General features: G+C 38.1%; 1 protein-coding gene across 2 annotated transcripts in view; it reads right to left on the bottom strand.

The window, feature by feature from the left end:
• The window catches only part of FRY (FRY microtubule binding protein), a 225,272-nt gene that overhangs the window by 191,374 nt on the left and 19,358 nt on the right, over window positions 1-14,540 (bottom strand). For both annotated transcript variants that reach the window (XM_054272258.1, XM_054272257.1), the window contains exon 2: window positions 4,799-4,975. The gene's annotated coding sequence lies outside the window, so the exon portion shown is untranslated. The remainder of the gene's footprint in view (window positions 1-4,798; window positions 4,976-14,540) is intronic.

Genomic DNA, 14,540 nt, shown 5'->3' with positions numbered 1-14,540 from the left:
ATGCTCCCCCTTTGAATTCTCACACAGGTTAGATGAGAGGAATGGCACACCAAGATCTTCTACACTACAGTAATTGTGAGTGAAGGACAATACACTAAAAAAGAATTTTCTTCCACCAGCAGAGCTACTCTGCTGGGGAAAGCTCAGAAGTGAGCACAGAGTTGCCAAGACTGATACATTTTTTCTGCCCTAAGCAGAGGACGGAGCAGGGCTTCATCTCTCATGACTTGCTTTCTCCTAATTTGTTCATACAATTCCAAAGCTTTATGTATCATTATTTTAATTGGGAATGGCAAACTAATGAGCAGAACTTCCTCTGATGGTCAGAGTGCTGTATAAAGAGATGCATGGAGTGAAAGTAAACAATTCAAAGGGATTTTATCTTCCATTGTCTAAGACAATGCTGAAGAAACTGTAAAAAATAGGATATGAGATTCTTACAGCATTTTTCACTGCAATTTTGGATTATTCTGTTTAGGTATCAAATTTATTTGAAATTGGAAACTGAAAACTTTCTATCTTATGATGTAACTCTAAATAATGGCACCACTAGGCTGAAAATATTCTTCTGTCAAATCCTTTTAAGGTGGGTGTCTAGCAGCAGATTTCTGCTGCTAGTAGTTTGAAATTGTACCAAAATTGTCAATCTCGATTTGCTATTGTATATCAACCCCCACATTATCAATGTGTGTGTGTGTGCATATCTGTGTGAAAGTATGTACAAAAATACACTGAAAAATAAATCTAAGTCTGCAGCCTAAGCGAAAATTTTTCAGCTTGCTTTCTGGAAGCATAGAAAGTAGGTCAGCACATATTCCAAAATAGTACATCAGCACTGAAAGAAAAAGTAGTATATCTGTACCTTTGGACTTTTTAGCTCATCTCTCTGTAGGGGGAAATGGAGGATAAAACCCTTTTTCTTATTCTACTATATGTATGAGAAAAAATTGCTTACACTTAAAAAAGCCCCCAGATAAGTCACCTACATGGGTAAAATGTTGTCTGTTTTAATCAAAGCAAAACAACATTGAGTGGAACCATTTAAGCTGTATCTAAATATAACCAAGGGAAAAGCCAGGATGTTTAAAATGTGTTTAAAATGTTGTAGTGGATATGTATCACATCCTGTTCCTTGCACATCTTGTTCCTTGTATCAAAAACCTATTTGGTAAAATATTTACTTAAGAAATAACAGCATACTGTCTGTGATTTTGTAGTTCATCTTGTGAGGATTTTTTTGGGTTTTTTTTTTCCAGTATTTGCTGTTGCAATAAGAATTGCTGCCTATTTGTGATATCTTTGATGCTAGACACAGTCTTAAAGAAAAATACATTCTTTTATTTATTCCCCACCCACCCCCATTTTTAAGAAACTAGAAAACTAAAGCAAAAACCGAATTACTTAAGCACTCACACATCTTATAGCTATAGAGATTCTTAAGAATTCTTCTGGAATTGATATTGACAAACTCCTTTCCTGAACTATTACAGTTCCGTAACATGAAAGGAAAATCAAAATCCACTCTTAAGCAATATTAAATAATGCTTGTCAGCTGTAAAATATCACCTGATTCAGGTCAGTATCATTACTGTTGGCTTCAACATGATGCATGATGCTGATATGTTTCCCAGAACAGATTTCAAGCTAGGACACTGATATATCTAATTAGGAAAAAATTATATTGCCTCCCTCAAATTCCAAGTGTCAGTCTTCATTTGGATCTCTGCACTAGATTAAAATGAATGCTTGAGACGTACTGAGCATTGGTAGCACGACCTTTTAAGTTCAGTGATTTCTATGCAACCAGCAGGAATGCCTAGAAATAACAAAACAAGTCTATTTTTAGCTCTTCATTCTCCAGGCCTTTTTCTCTTGCTTTTTTTTTTAACTACTGGTATGTTTGTGTTCCATCTCAATTCTTGGGCACTTAGCTCTAATTTATTTTCTTGTATCATTCAGACCTGTTTAAATATGGCATCCTCCAGTTTGTGAAGTACTATAATCCATGTATACATGCACATCATTTAGGCAGTTAGAGAACTGGATCTTCCACAGGGCCAGGCTTTCCAAGAAGGGAAATCAAAATGGAGAACAACTTCCTGAACCTACAGCTGCTGGGATCTGCACTTTTCTTTCACTCAGTAAACTGTTGCTTGCTATCAGAACTTAAGTAAAAATCAGGACCTTCCTAGGTAACACAGGCTTCACAAATAATTGAGTGAAGAAATTATGAAGTTTTTAAAACTTTGACAAATGAAGTCAAAGTAGTAAAAAAAAAAAAAAAAAGGTTGAACTTTTATGGTTGAACCAGTCCTGTGAGATCTCTACCTTGCAAAATTTTAAAACTCTAGCCTAGCAAACAAAGTGCATAATTAAACACGATTAATTGCATTCCTAGATTACTGCCAGATAGCTTGTCACATGCCTTGCTGGGTATAAATGCACAGTTTTCATTTGTTACTTCTAAAAGCCAAAGGCACAGAGCTAATTAATTTCAATCTACAGCTCAACACATTATCATCAAAACAAATAGCATAAATTTACAGTGAAGTATTAAATAAATAGGGGAAAATAAGGCAGTTGTATTTATGAGTAGCAACAGATATTATCTCCCTTCTCTCTACCACTGTCTTGTTGAGGCCAGCACTGTCATCCTCCAAAACCTGAGAGATCTGTGGGAAGATAATAGGTCACACATTCATCAGACTTCGGTACTCCTAATTTTTCTGACATGCAACCAGTGTGATTAAAAAATAACACTGCTCTAGTTAAATGGAACTAAATCAGCTCCTCAGTTCCCTGGGAGTTTTTCTAAACTGTAGAAGACATTTCACAACAGCTCGTTATGTCATTTGGTCTCATTTCCCTTTTGAAAATAAAAGCCCACAAAGAGGTTTGCATATTCACATACTTCCTTCTCTGAGTTCAAGGACACTTACAAGACACATGCCAATATGCCAAATTTGTATTCATTGGAGTGGGAAGCCTGCTGCCATTTCCACCCAGAAGCCATTAGCTTAACTGCTGAGAGGGGGTATCTTCTCAAACTGCTTCATGAAGGAGAAACATAAGTATTAACCAGTTCTTTGAAGGCACAGTAAAACAGGTAAACTAATCCTGAAGTGGTCAGATCTAGTATTTTCTGAGCTTGTTTAAACCTGGAGGTCTTAGAATTACAGTTGCAAGGTAGTCTAGGAAACAGCTCCTGCATTTCCCAGCTTACCAGCCTGTTATTCCAACAGTTGTACTTTTCCAGACCAGAGTCACCAGGCAATCATTCCCTCCTGGCTCACATGATGCAATGATACGTGCTCAATCTCGTGCCTGGAGCACTGGGGATTGTGCTCTGCACTCCTGGGGCTGCACTGCTCTACAAGAGGTAGGTATCTCCCTCACACCCTTCAGAGACTGTCATGGGAATTTCCTATTGTTCCAATGATGCACCAGGTTGAAACTGGACATGCTGCTGTGAAGATGTGTCCCCAGCCCCACCTCTGGCCAAAGCAAACTTACAGCCTTGGCCAAAGGGAGCTCTTTTCACGTCAGCTGTAAGATACACATCACTGATGTACAGAACAACTTATCTCTAGGCAATGAAAATAACCATCTTCACAGTGATCATAAAGGTCCAGAACACATTTCACACATTTACAGATCTCTGTACTTTTCAGCATAAATGCATGCTTTTACTTGTTTTGATTTGCACTGTCTTGGATAAAAACCACACTACATCAAAATAAAATAAGCACTGAATAATAAATGGCTTTGTAATAATTGTCCCAATGCACTGAAAAGCATAATCCAAAAATCTAGGAAAGCTGAAACAGAAATATCTGTATTTAAGCAATCAACAAAGAAAATAACATAACTACTCCACTGAAAAGGCTGTGACCCTGTCAAGAGTCTTTACAGTACTGCTCTTTAAAGGCAAAAGAAAATATTTCACCCCCCCATTGGAATGGAACTGGGAGCACTATAGAAGCCAGCACTCCAGGAGAAATTCTGCTAACAAGGTCACCTGATGTGGCTTATAGCCGATTATGCAGCAAAATTAATTGTCTCCTAACAGTAGTTTAAAACCAATCCACCTTCTTTCTAGTAGGAAAAGAAAGGCTTTGTTTTGCTCAAGAGGACACTGATGCACTCATGTTGCTGTATACTTTTCCCCTGGCTCCTTGGTATATAAATGCATGGCAGCAATTGCAGCTATTTTATATCCTTTAATTAGTACATGTGCAAAATGCTTGTTCATCTGTTTTCCAGCAACGTATCAGCATTTACAAAACTAAATATAGACAACTCTTTGTTATAAGGAATTTCAGCCCCAGGAAGGCTTTAACTAAACACTTGCACTGTATCAGATTTGTTAAAAGCCACAAGTTTCTTCAGCTCCTGGTGATGGCTTGCCACTTTTCAACATTAAGATGAAGACTCTACAAATATCTGTAGTAAAGTATGCACAGTCTCATGTCACATGTGATAGTCTTAATATAGCTTAGCAATTAATTTTTAAAGTCAGGCCATAAGAACCCAAAACTTGTCATTGCCAAATATTTAAATTTATGCTCACAATCTTTTTTGGTAAGAACCACATATACATGAGCTTCCGAATACCAATCTACGTGTTTTATATTCCTCACACCTATGCAAAAGACTTTTAACTATTTACTAAAAGTTTTAGAATAGTTGCCAAACCTATTCAATAAAGAAATGCATTAATACCTAGAATTTATTATCAGTCTTACGGAAAAATCTCATGTAAATCCATTATGACTACATAATTAATGCAAAGTCTTACCTTTCCCTGAAGCAACAGTTTCCAGCAGTGATCTTTCTTAATGCTTCAATTCTGAAATGTAATCTTCATAAATAGTTTTCTGGTTCAGGCAGAGATGGGTTAACTGCAGGCAGTCTGGATGCTATCTTGCTTGCTTCCTGGAGATCACTGTTTTGCATTGTGAGCCATCACAACTACCTAGGAAAAATAAAAGCCAACCCTCAGTCACCTGGATAGTGTGAAATATTACTGCTCCCAGATTAAACAAAAGATATAAAACAAATCCATGTCTTAAAACACGATGTTAAGATTTGTATTTATCTACCAAACATTTCATAACAGATGCCATTAAAAGAACTATTGCATGCTTTCTTGCCAGGATTCGTGTTCTTGGATAGAGACATAAAACAAGTGAGAAAAATTTATATACAAATGTCATAAATTTTTTAAATTACACCTTGTCATTACACTGAAAATATGAACTATAAACTAGACTTGAAACTAGACCTTTTTTTTGGTAGATTTTTGGTCAGAAGCTACAAGCAACAGCAAAAACTGAGTTATGCTGTAATTCCTTACGCACAAGCAAACACAATGGTGCCTATGGGGAAAAAAAAGGGCTGGAAATAGGAATGCACTTTGGTATCTATTTGGTCCTGCTGCAAGGTCCCTATTACAACAGGAAACATTATATTCCTGCTTGGTGCAAATACAGGCATCTGGCTGCCAAAAGGCTCTGATGTTGAGACTACCACCTGCAAAACCACTGGCAGCAGATGCAGATACCACACTTGGGCGGGACAGCACTATCCCATGATGGGTATGCCCATAGGGGGAATTGCCAAGTCCAAGTTGAATCTTGTTACTGTGAAGGCAGTTTGAATATTCTCTGTGAGCTCAAGAAGCGATGATGCCATGTACATCTGTGACATGAGTAAGACACCTTGTTTGCTAGCTTGAACATGAAGTGCAGTTACACAGGGCCTTGTCCAACCATAGCACTGAATACATCCAAGGACAGACACACTTCTCTGGACAGCCACAGTGCTGTCAGGACAGCCTCTTGAACAGCGTATCTCCACCTGCACAATCCAGATCCATGGCAGCAAATAGGACAGTCCATCTCCCCCTGATTCAGCTCCATGAAACGTTTGACAGAGCATGTAATTAAAAGATCTACTGAGCTGATATTAACAAATGATAATGAGTAGTCCCCTATCTCATAAGGGGGTGTTTTACAACCTGTCTCCTCTCCCCACCCTTCCCCTGACAACAGGAACCACCCTTGCCACTTCAGCATGCATTATTAAAGGGGTTATACATCCTGATTTCTCTGTTTGGTGCCTTTATCCTTCTGGATAGCCCTTTGTAGCTGATGTCTATAAAAATACAATAATACCTCTGTCCACACTTAAAGTAGCACTACTGTAAGTCTGAATAATTCTCTTCTGTCATGTTTATCAGGTTTCCTGAACGTTAAGAGTATCTAACTGTGGCATCTGAGTAAAGTCATTCAGAGAGACAGGGCAGTCACAGATCTGGTCCTTCAAAATTTCTGCAGATTTGAGTATTTTTTCTAATTTATACTCCAAATGCATATTAAAGATAAGGCTCTATTGTTTAGATGCATTTTGGTTTTGTAATGTAAGAAATGACAGACAATAGATCTGACAGGTTACTGAAACCACCCTATTTTCATCTCCTGTGAGATGCCGTCAGAGACATACAAGAATTGTGGACAAAAATGGGTTATCAAGTTTTAAAATCATAACAGGAAATCCCAATGACATGGAATACTTCAGGTTGTCATTGTCAGTGCAAGAGAGCAGATTTAGGCATCATACATCATACCTGTGCAGTAAGGAGAGACTGCACGTTAGAAGCAATCACATACTTTTGTATATCCCTGTCACAAAATGCACTTTTCAGTCTCTGGTAACCTGAAGCCATTATCTTGTGCTCTGGGGGAGGAGGATGGTCTGGAGGGGAAGGAGGAAGAGCTTTCCATACCAGACACAGTGTAATACAGTGTAATTACTGACTTTCATGGACATTACTTCAAAGAACAGGAACAACCTGAAACAAGCAGTCTCAAGCTAAACATTGCCATCTTTTGCAGACACACCACCTTTTTAGTCCAGTATGCAAAGGGCACAGTCTCCTCTACAAACTGAGGAAAACCAGACCCTGAACAAGGACAAAAATGAGGAACCTGAAATAAAGTATAGTATGGAAACAATTAATTCAACTGTGAAGTGTTGCACAATGATTTGTCATATGCTAGCTAACTTTTTATTCATTCTCCTTGAACAATTCCATTGTAAGTATGCTATTTCTACCCAGGTATTATTTACATCAAACCATGACTTTCACAGATCCGTGGTTTGCTCCATCAGCCTCATTAAATAATATATATACAATAATATATGTACAGAAGTCACAGAAATAATTGATACTTCCACTGTGCCCAACTTTTTCTTCTGAAAAAGGAGAATTTTTATTTGCGTCTTTTTCAGTAGTAAAGAAAATATTGAAATGCCCTAAGTAGGTACACATTACTCTTGTACATATTATTGCTAAACATGTATTCCTGAAATAATCTTCATAACATGTAATAATCTTTAGAAGCATCAAAATTATGATACTAAAGGTACAAAAAATGCACTAACTCCATAGCTGTACAATAAGACATGCCAACTAAGAGGTTTGTCAAAATGTGCCTTGTTCTCCAGAAACAACAAAAATGAGAGAAGGTAAGAGCTGCATCACTCCAGCACCCTCTGTTGGCCCTCAGGCAGCATGGTACTTTGTGCACACTTAACACCAGTTGCTGGATCCTGAATCTGTGACAAAGATTCCTGTACAGAAAAAGATACATGAAAAGCAAATAGAAACCTACTATGCCACCCAGACCTATGCACAAAATCTTCAGCTATATACCACAACATAGTTTAATATCAGATTGCTCAGTATTGCTGGATCTGTCATGCATTAGCCCATCTTTGCAGATATTTATAATTGAGCTAACTTTAAGGGCAAAATGTTCTTTGCAAGCCCTGTGTGTGTCTGATATTTCTGACAAACACCAATAATAAATGGTACCTTGCATGCAGCTCTCACTAATAGAAACAACAACTCTACAGAAAGAACAACTCTTTTTATGGAACATTATTCACCGTGGCTACTGAGAATGAGCAATGCTTATATTATGCAGAATATCATCCACAAAAGAAAGTGCTCCAATCAGGTCTCATCAAGCACACAGAATAAAGTCCAGATGCCAGATACAAGGTGATCTAAATATAAACTCCCTACACTGTGCACAGCCAGATGGTGTAATTTCCAGAAGCAAAGGCCCTTAACCCAGCGAGCCTGGCAGCTGCTTCGCAAAGCCGGCTCAAAGCTTTGCAAAGGCAGATGTGAAGTTGCAGTGGGGGGCAGAGAGGAAGAGGAAGGAGGAAGCAGGAGGGCTGAGATGGAGAAGCAGTGTGCTCCCATGGAGCTGGGGGGGCATGGGTGGTAAGAGCCACTTCTGAGAAAAACCACGCAGGGTGGTGATCGGGGCTGCCTGGTCCTTTTGGGCCGCTCAGTGTGTGAGAACAGGGCAAAGCAGCCTATGCCTGGCCGTGCAGCAAGTGGCAAAGACCTGCTGCCTGGCCATCCCACAGTCCTTGAACCACCTCTGAAGAAGAGCCACAAGCAAAGGGGAGGCAGGACACCAGCAGATCTCATGGAGCTGTCTGTCTGCTGCTACCAGCCGAGCAATTGAGTAACTGCCTACCTTATCTCCCTACGGCTAAGCCAACACTGGCCAAACCCCCCAAAAAAACCAACAAAAGAGCTTTTCTTCACTGATCTTAATGACCGGGGAAAATTTATTCTCAAAAATGTCATCAGCTATTGCAAACCTGCTCCTTTCACTGCCTCTTAACTTCACACCTTTAACCTCTCTCTCTACAGTTCTGTATCTCCTTCGTTTTGTTTTCACAGCATCCTGTCTGCTTACCTGAAATTCATACCCACCGTCTCACCACCCTTCCAGGCTCTCTTCTCTGCTTCTTTTCTTTCCCATGTGCAGCTTCACATGATTATCTCCTAATATTTCAATGTTTATCAACTTTAGGATGGTGCTAATAAACAATGTTTGATAACAATCTCCAGAACATGCAGAAATGCATACAAATGTTTTACCAAACAAATCTGTGGTACTATTTGTCAGAAAGCATTACTACCCTATTTCAAATATTTACACACATGCTTCTACTTTGGGTAATTTATATTATACCACTTAACTGGGATGGAGAAATCGGTTTGATTTGGAATGTCAAGATCTGAATTATTAGAGTCAAATATTTATTGCACAGAACAAACTAGAAACTACCTCACAAAATCTATGCAGTTCATTTGAGGTCACTGACTAACCAGTCCAAGAAGCCAGAAGTGGACCCAAACTGAATCCACATCCCCAAACCTCAAAACTGAAAGAAAAACCACAATAGAGCACTTGCATTTTTCCATTTTCAGGAGTTACTATTCTCACAGTTATTTTCAGGCATTTATATTCTTGCTTTATACTAGTTTCTGCTGGTAGATTCCCTTCTCTTTATTTATTCTGTTATTTTAAAACAAATTCAATGCCTCATTTTTTCCATGTTTAAAAGGTCTGGATCCAAACAGTAAATGGTAGGAGTTACTTCCTTTAGGATTTGGCTGTCATTAGGTAGGTGACTAGGGCTGCAGTAGCCTGTTCAGGAACAGGTTACTTATGCAACCACGTTCCTCTGCTTAGCAACGCCAAGGGTGGGGTCCAAAACAGCAACTGCACCAGCCACATTTTGCAACTAAAGTGACGGAGAAAGAAGAAAAAGAGAGACAGGAATGGGAAGTGCAAGGGGAAATAGCATTTTTCTTCATGCGAAATGCAACTTTCTAAGAAAAGAAGGCAACAAACAACATAGAAGAAGGAATCAAAAGCAGCTAAACTATTTCTCACTCAGAGTGGTAATTACTTCTGAGATCATAATATGATAATGATTCTTAAGTGAAATAATTCATGCAGAGAACACATTAATCCCTGCAAAAGATCATGTAAATACTTTGCTATTCTTGCACTAATCTCTTTCCACTGAATGCTGAAAAAAAGCTTCACTTACAATAAAATTCTCCACTTACAATAAAATAAAAAAAATATGTTCCCTGTTTAAATAGCTGAACATGTTGAATACTTACAGAGAAAGGTTCAGTACTAGTATCTTTGTGTCAAGATGTTAAATTTTAAAAGTGAAGGCAAACGTTAAAAATACTGTTGACAATTTTAGGACTAAAATTAACTATTTATTTAATTTACCCGTTTGTGCTGATTAACAATAGGCATAGTTACAGGATATAATACATTATTTTGAAGACTTATAAATAAACATTCTGTGAAACAATCAATGAAACCAATACTTGAAACAGCAGTGTAAGAAGAAAACCCCAAATTAAAAACCCCACAAAACTACCCAAAATTATTTGGGTACAGAAAACAGTACCACTTTTGTGTTCATAAAAAATTGTTCCAGCTATTGATTTTCCCAGCCTCCACAAATTCAAAGTCTTTCTCTATTTGGCCAGGAACTGATTATGTACCACAGAGACAATAAGCTTAGGTAGGGATTTTGACCACTTGTATTCATATAGCAGTTACATTTTTCATTTTTTAAAGTATTTAATACAGAAGGGAGAAGCACATCTTCCAAACAGCAGGGATGCACTTGGCCAGCCCATGGAGTGCAATGCCCCACCAGGAACATCAGTGCTTGCTTCAGAGCAGCTACACAACCCCTCTGGTCTGGGGGCTGGAAGGAGCAGAGCACTATCACTGGCCCACATCCACCCAAATAGCTGCTTTTCTGAGTGTTTGGTTTGGCCTGGCAGGCCCAGGCAGCCTGCAGGTCTGAATTGGTGCAAAAAACTCAGAAAGGCAGCGTGAGCATTTCTGCTGGTCCAGCTCACACTGCACATGCAGCTCCAGCAGTTGTGCTTTCCCCCACGCTCTCACAGACAGCTGGTACTGCTCTTCATTTATACTCCAGCTCTCACCCCAACACACTGTCTCTCACACAGGGGCCTTCTCAGGTAACCATCTTGCTTCACACAGTAAGTAAATGCTTATTTAGTAAGAACTACTCATTTAGTAAATACACTAAATGAAGAGTTGAGATGCATCATTCATGCTGTGAAACAGATTGATAAACACACTGGCAGGAAGGCACAACTCTCTGATGTGTTATGACACAGTCTCTAGAGCTCAACTTGGCAGACTGTTTCTTACCAATTATACATAAGATAATGTGCTTCTTTAACATTGACCTAATTAGTGACAAACCTTACTAATAGACTGTGTACCTGTATGACCTGATTACTATTAGCAAAGGCAGTTTGCTATAGAGCAAACTGTGGTCCTAGAGACATTTACTTAATTCACTGACAGAAAAGAAGATAGAGTGATAAAAAAATAAACACCTCAACAACTATGAAAAATTGCTAAGTGAAGGCTAGAATCAACCTTGACTGCCAGCAGGGTGGCAGTGCCTGGATTATCGTCCCCCACTGCGGTCACTGACAGCTCCAAGCCAGCTCTCTGGAGACTCCACATTGATGAATACTTTGATGAATACATCAACAAATGCCATTCCGTTCTAGTTTTAAACTCTCATGACTATTTCATAAGAGAACATTTCAAAACCCAACAGCTCTAGATACATTTCCCCTCAAAACTGCCTGTCAGTCTTGAATAACTTGCATTTGTCAAGGAGTTCAGAAGTGAAAAGGACCAAATCACACAGTATTCTAAAAGGGTCCTAATGTCTATGGTAGAGGATTAAATCAACCACAAAGAAACAACCCAAAAACCAAAAACAAAACCAACCCAACCCTCCTTCTATTTCACATTAACTTTCATTGGGAGAACTTGAGCACAGCCAACACAAGAGAGCTAGTGCAGCAGAGAAGAATGTAGGATGACAGAATCTGATTTGCCAGCATAAGGCCTGATTTCCTCCTGGTGAAAGGGATCACATAACCCATGGCCACATTGGGACCCAAAGCAATAAAAAGAAAGCACTTAATTGCTCAAAAGGTAAAGAATTTTCTACATGAGACTAAAAGGCTTCCTACTGCAAGAATCTCTAATGGTCCGTCAGGTGTTGGTTTGGTGACTACAGCAAGAGTGAAGGTCCATTTGAATAAAAAAGTGAAAAATAATTCCCTTATTAAAAAACTCAGATCTTTGATTGGAGGAAAAAAATCTAATCTTCTACTAGTCTTTGATGTGGCTGGCAGCAAGAGTATTCACATAGGAACCACTACTTTTGTTTTGCTAGTTTTAATTAAATTCAATGTCTAAAATGGCATTTCATTAAATAACTTTCCTTTTTCTGAACTTCCTCCCCATGCTGTTTTGATTAATCAGATATGGAAGCAACTTCAGTGACCCAGACAATGGGTCATGCAACTTTCAGTAAATAAACTCTGGATGAAACTCTTACACAGTCTGTACAACATCCTGAAAAAGATTAAGACCTGAACTTTTTCAGCTTTACTTGGAAGCACAAGCATGAAGAACAACTTGAAAGATGGTACCAAAAAGTGTAGAACAGAAACCTATTTTACAGAGACCCTTTCATGGTCTGCAAATATTTTGTCAGCAGCTAAGTAGTTTAAGAAAAGAAACAAAACACCCACTTCAACCAGTACTTTCACTTCATGTCATAAAATAGCCATCTCTTTAGCTTAAATTTCCTTTGTCTAACTAATAGGCAAATTCTTTAGTACAGCATCACTTTTTTCTTTTTCTATCTCAAGTGACTCTAGCATTTTAGATATAGAAGAGTAGAAATTGAATAATAAATATAAATAACAATCAAACAAGGCCTCCCCTTGATGTAGAATTGATGTATACATCTGTTATGTCTTTACACTTACACTCCTTCAGAGTGAATAATTAAGAAGAAAGACTACCAAAAATAGCATGTAAGTCACTTCTAGTTGTAATACCAATCAGTTTACAGCCCACTTACTTATGAAAATACTTAAAACCAAAAAAAAGACCAAAAAAGAAATACAAAAAACAAACTCCAGGTGCCTAGACTTTGTAATATGAGTGGTCTAAATAATGTTTTTAGTGAGTGAACTTTCTAGATGTCACACTGATGGCAATCTCAAAAATGAAATCAAGAATCAGAATCATTAAAGATTTCCAAAACAATAGATAAATTAAAAAGAGACATTCTTCTGTAAAATTCTTATTTAAATTACTTCATTCAGAAAAATTAAACAATTCAGAAAGTATGTGTAAGAATGCCTTTATATTTGCAATCAGAATTGCTTTTTTGGTTGTGCAATAAACCACTATTAATCATGCTTCAGAATAAAGCACATGATAACTTATTTGAAACTTATACCAACAAAACAAGATGAACATGTATCTTGAGTAAACAACCTTTTCTCAAAATTATTAACAGTGAGTCCTTAATGTGTTGCTCTTCTCCACCATGCTCAGAAGATCCAGACCTGTTTGTCTCTGACAGTGAAGCCTCTGATAAATGTCTACTACTCTATCATAAAAAGAGAAAACTACATCATATAGTTCCACGTTTTGAGAGAGAAACTTGGGAATATCTGTGATTTGCAATACTCAGTACTATCTGCTTTTCTGAAAAATAACCTAAACCAAACCAACCAACCACTTATAATGAAATAACAGAAACAAGTATTAACAAACGCATGCAACTTCTGTGATAATGTTCCCCTGTATGCAAATCACAGACAGTAACATATACAGAATTTATCTATTGATGCTTAGCAACCTATATCGGAAATAAGGCATAGGAAAAAATTATATGGAGATATCTAATAGAAAACCAGCAAGTACCAGGCAGCAGAAATACAGGCCTAATCCTTCACTCATCTATTAAAAAGAAGATACCCCCTCTGCCTTTTTGGAGGTGTGCACACAAAAACAGACAGACTTCAACGCTGACACTTTTTTCAAGATGTTACTTTGAAACTTCTGAAGAGCTAATTAAGGAAAATAACTGTGTCTGTGGCATTTATGGAATTACACAGCTTTCCTTCATTGTGTGTAATTTTGAAATGTAATTTTTGAAATGTAATTTTAACTGACCAGTAGATCTCAAAAGCCAGCCCACATCAGCTCCATTCAGCAGAGCCTCACAGGACAGTGTGGGACTGGTCACACAAGGTGCACCTCTGCAGCCAGCACCATGATCCCAGCTCGGTGCAGCACACAAGGAACTGTCAACTGCAATATCCAGAGAGGAACCTTTGCAGCCCTCAGACTTTCATTTCAAAGGGATGAACAGGAAGACAAGGACCAGACAACAGCTGCCATTCACTGAAGAGTCTCCTGTTAATGATGGGGCCATGCTAAAAGATAAGTGCTTTTTATTTTTGAGGATAATTACAGTTATTAGCTTTTGATCGGCATAATTTTCACTTCCATTTTAATTGGCAAGCTACAACTCCCTTCTTGCAAAAAGTAGCCTTCACCAGTCTGTTCTCAAAGGTGTATTTTATCAAGTTCACATTCCCCAATGACATGTTTATCTGAGACCTTCACCATACTGGAAAATCTTATCTTTTATTTGCAATTAATAAGGATGTTTTCAAATATCAAATATAACATTAACTGAAGAATGCAGAGGGAAACACAACCATTCTATATCAAAATCTTTTTGAAGAGGACCTCACAAAGTATTAT

The sequence above is a fragment of the Melozone crissalis genome, unplaced genomic scaffold (genome assembly GCF_028551555.1).
Source record: "Melozone crissalis strain CALT ecotype California unplaced genomic scaffold, PUWL_Pcris_2 ptg000013l_1, whole genome shotgun sequence".
In the NCBI taxonomy this organism is placed as follows: domain Eukaryota; kingdom Metazoa; phylum Chordata; class Aves; order Passeriformes; family Passerellidae; genus Melozone; species Melozone crissalis.
This window is presented reverse-complemented; position numbering and strand designations above follow the sequence as displayed.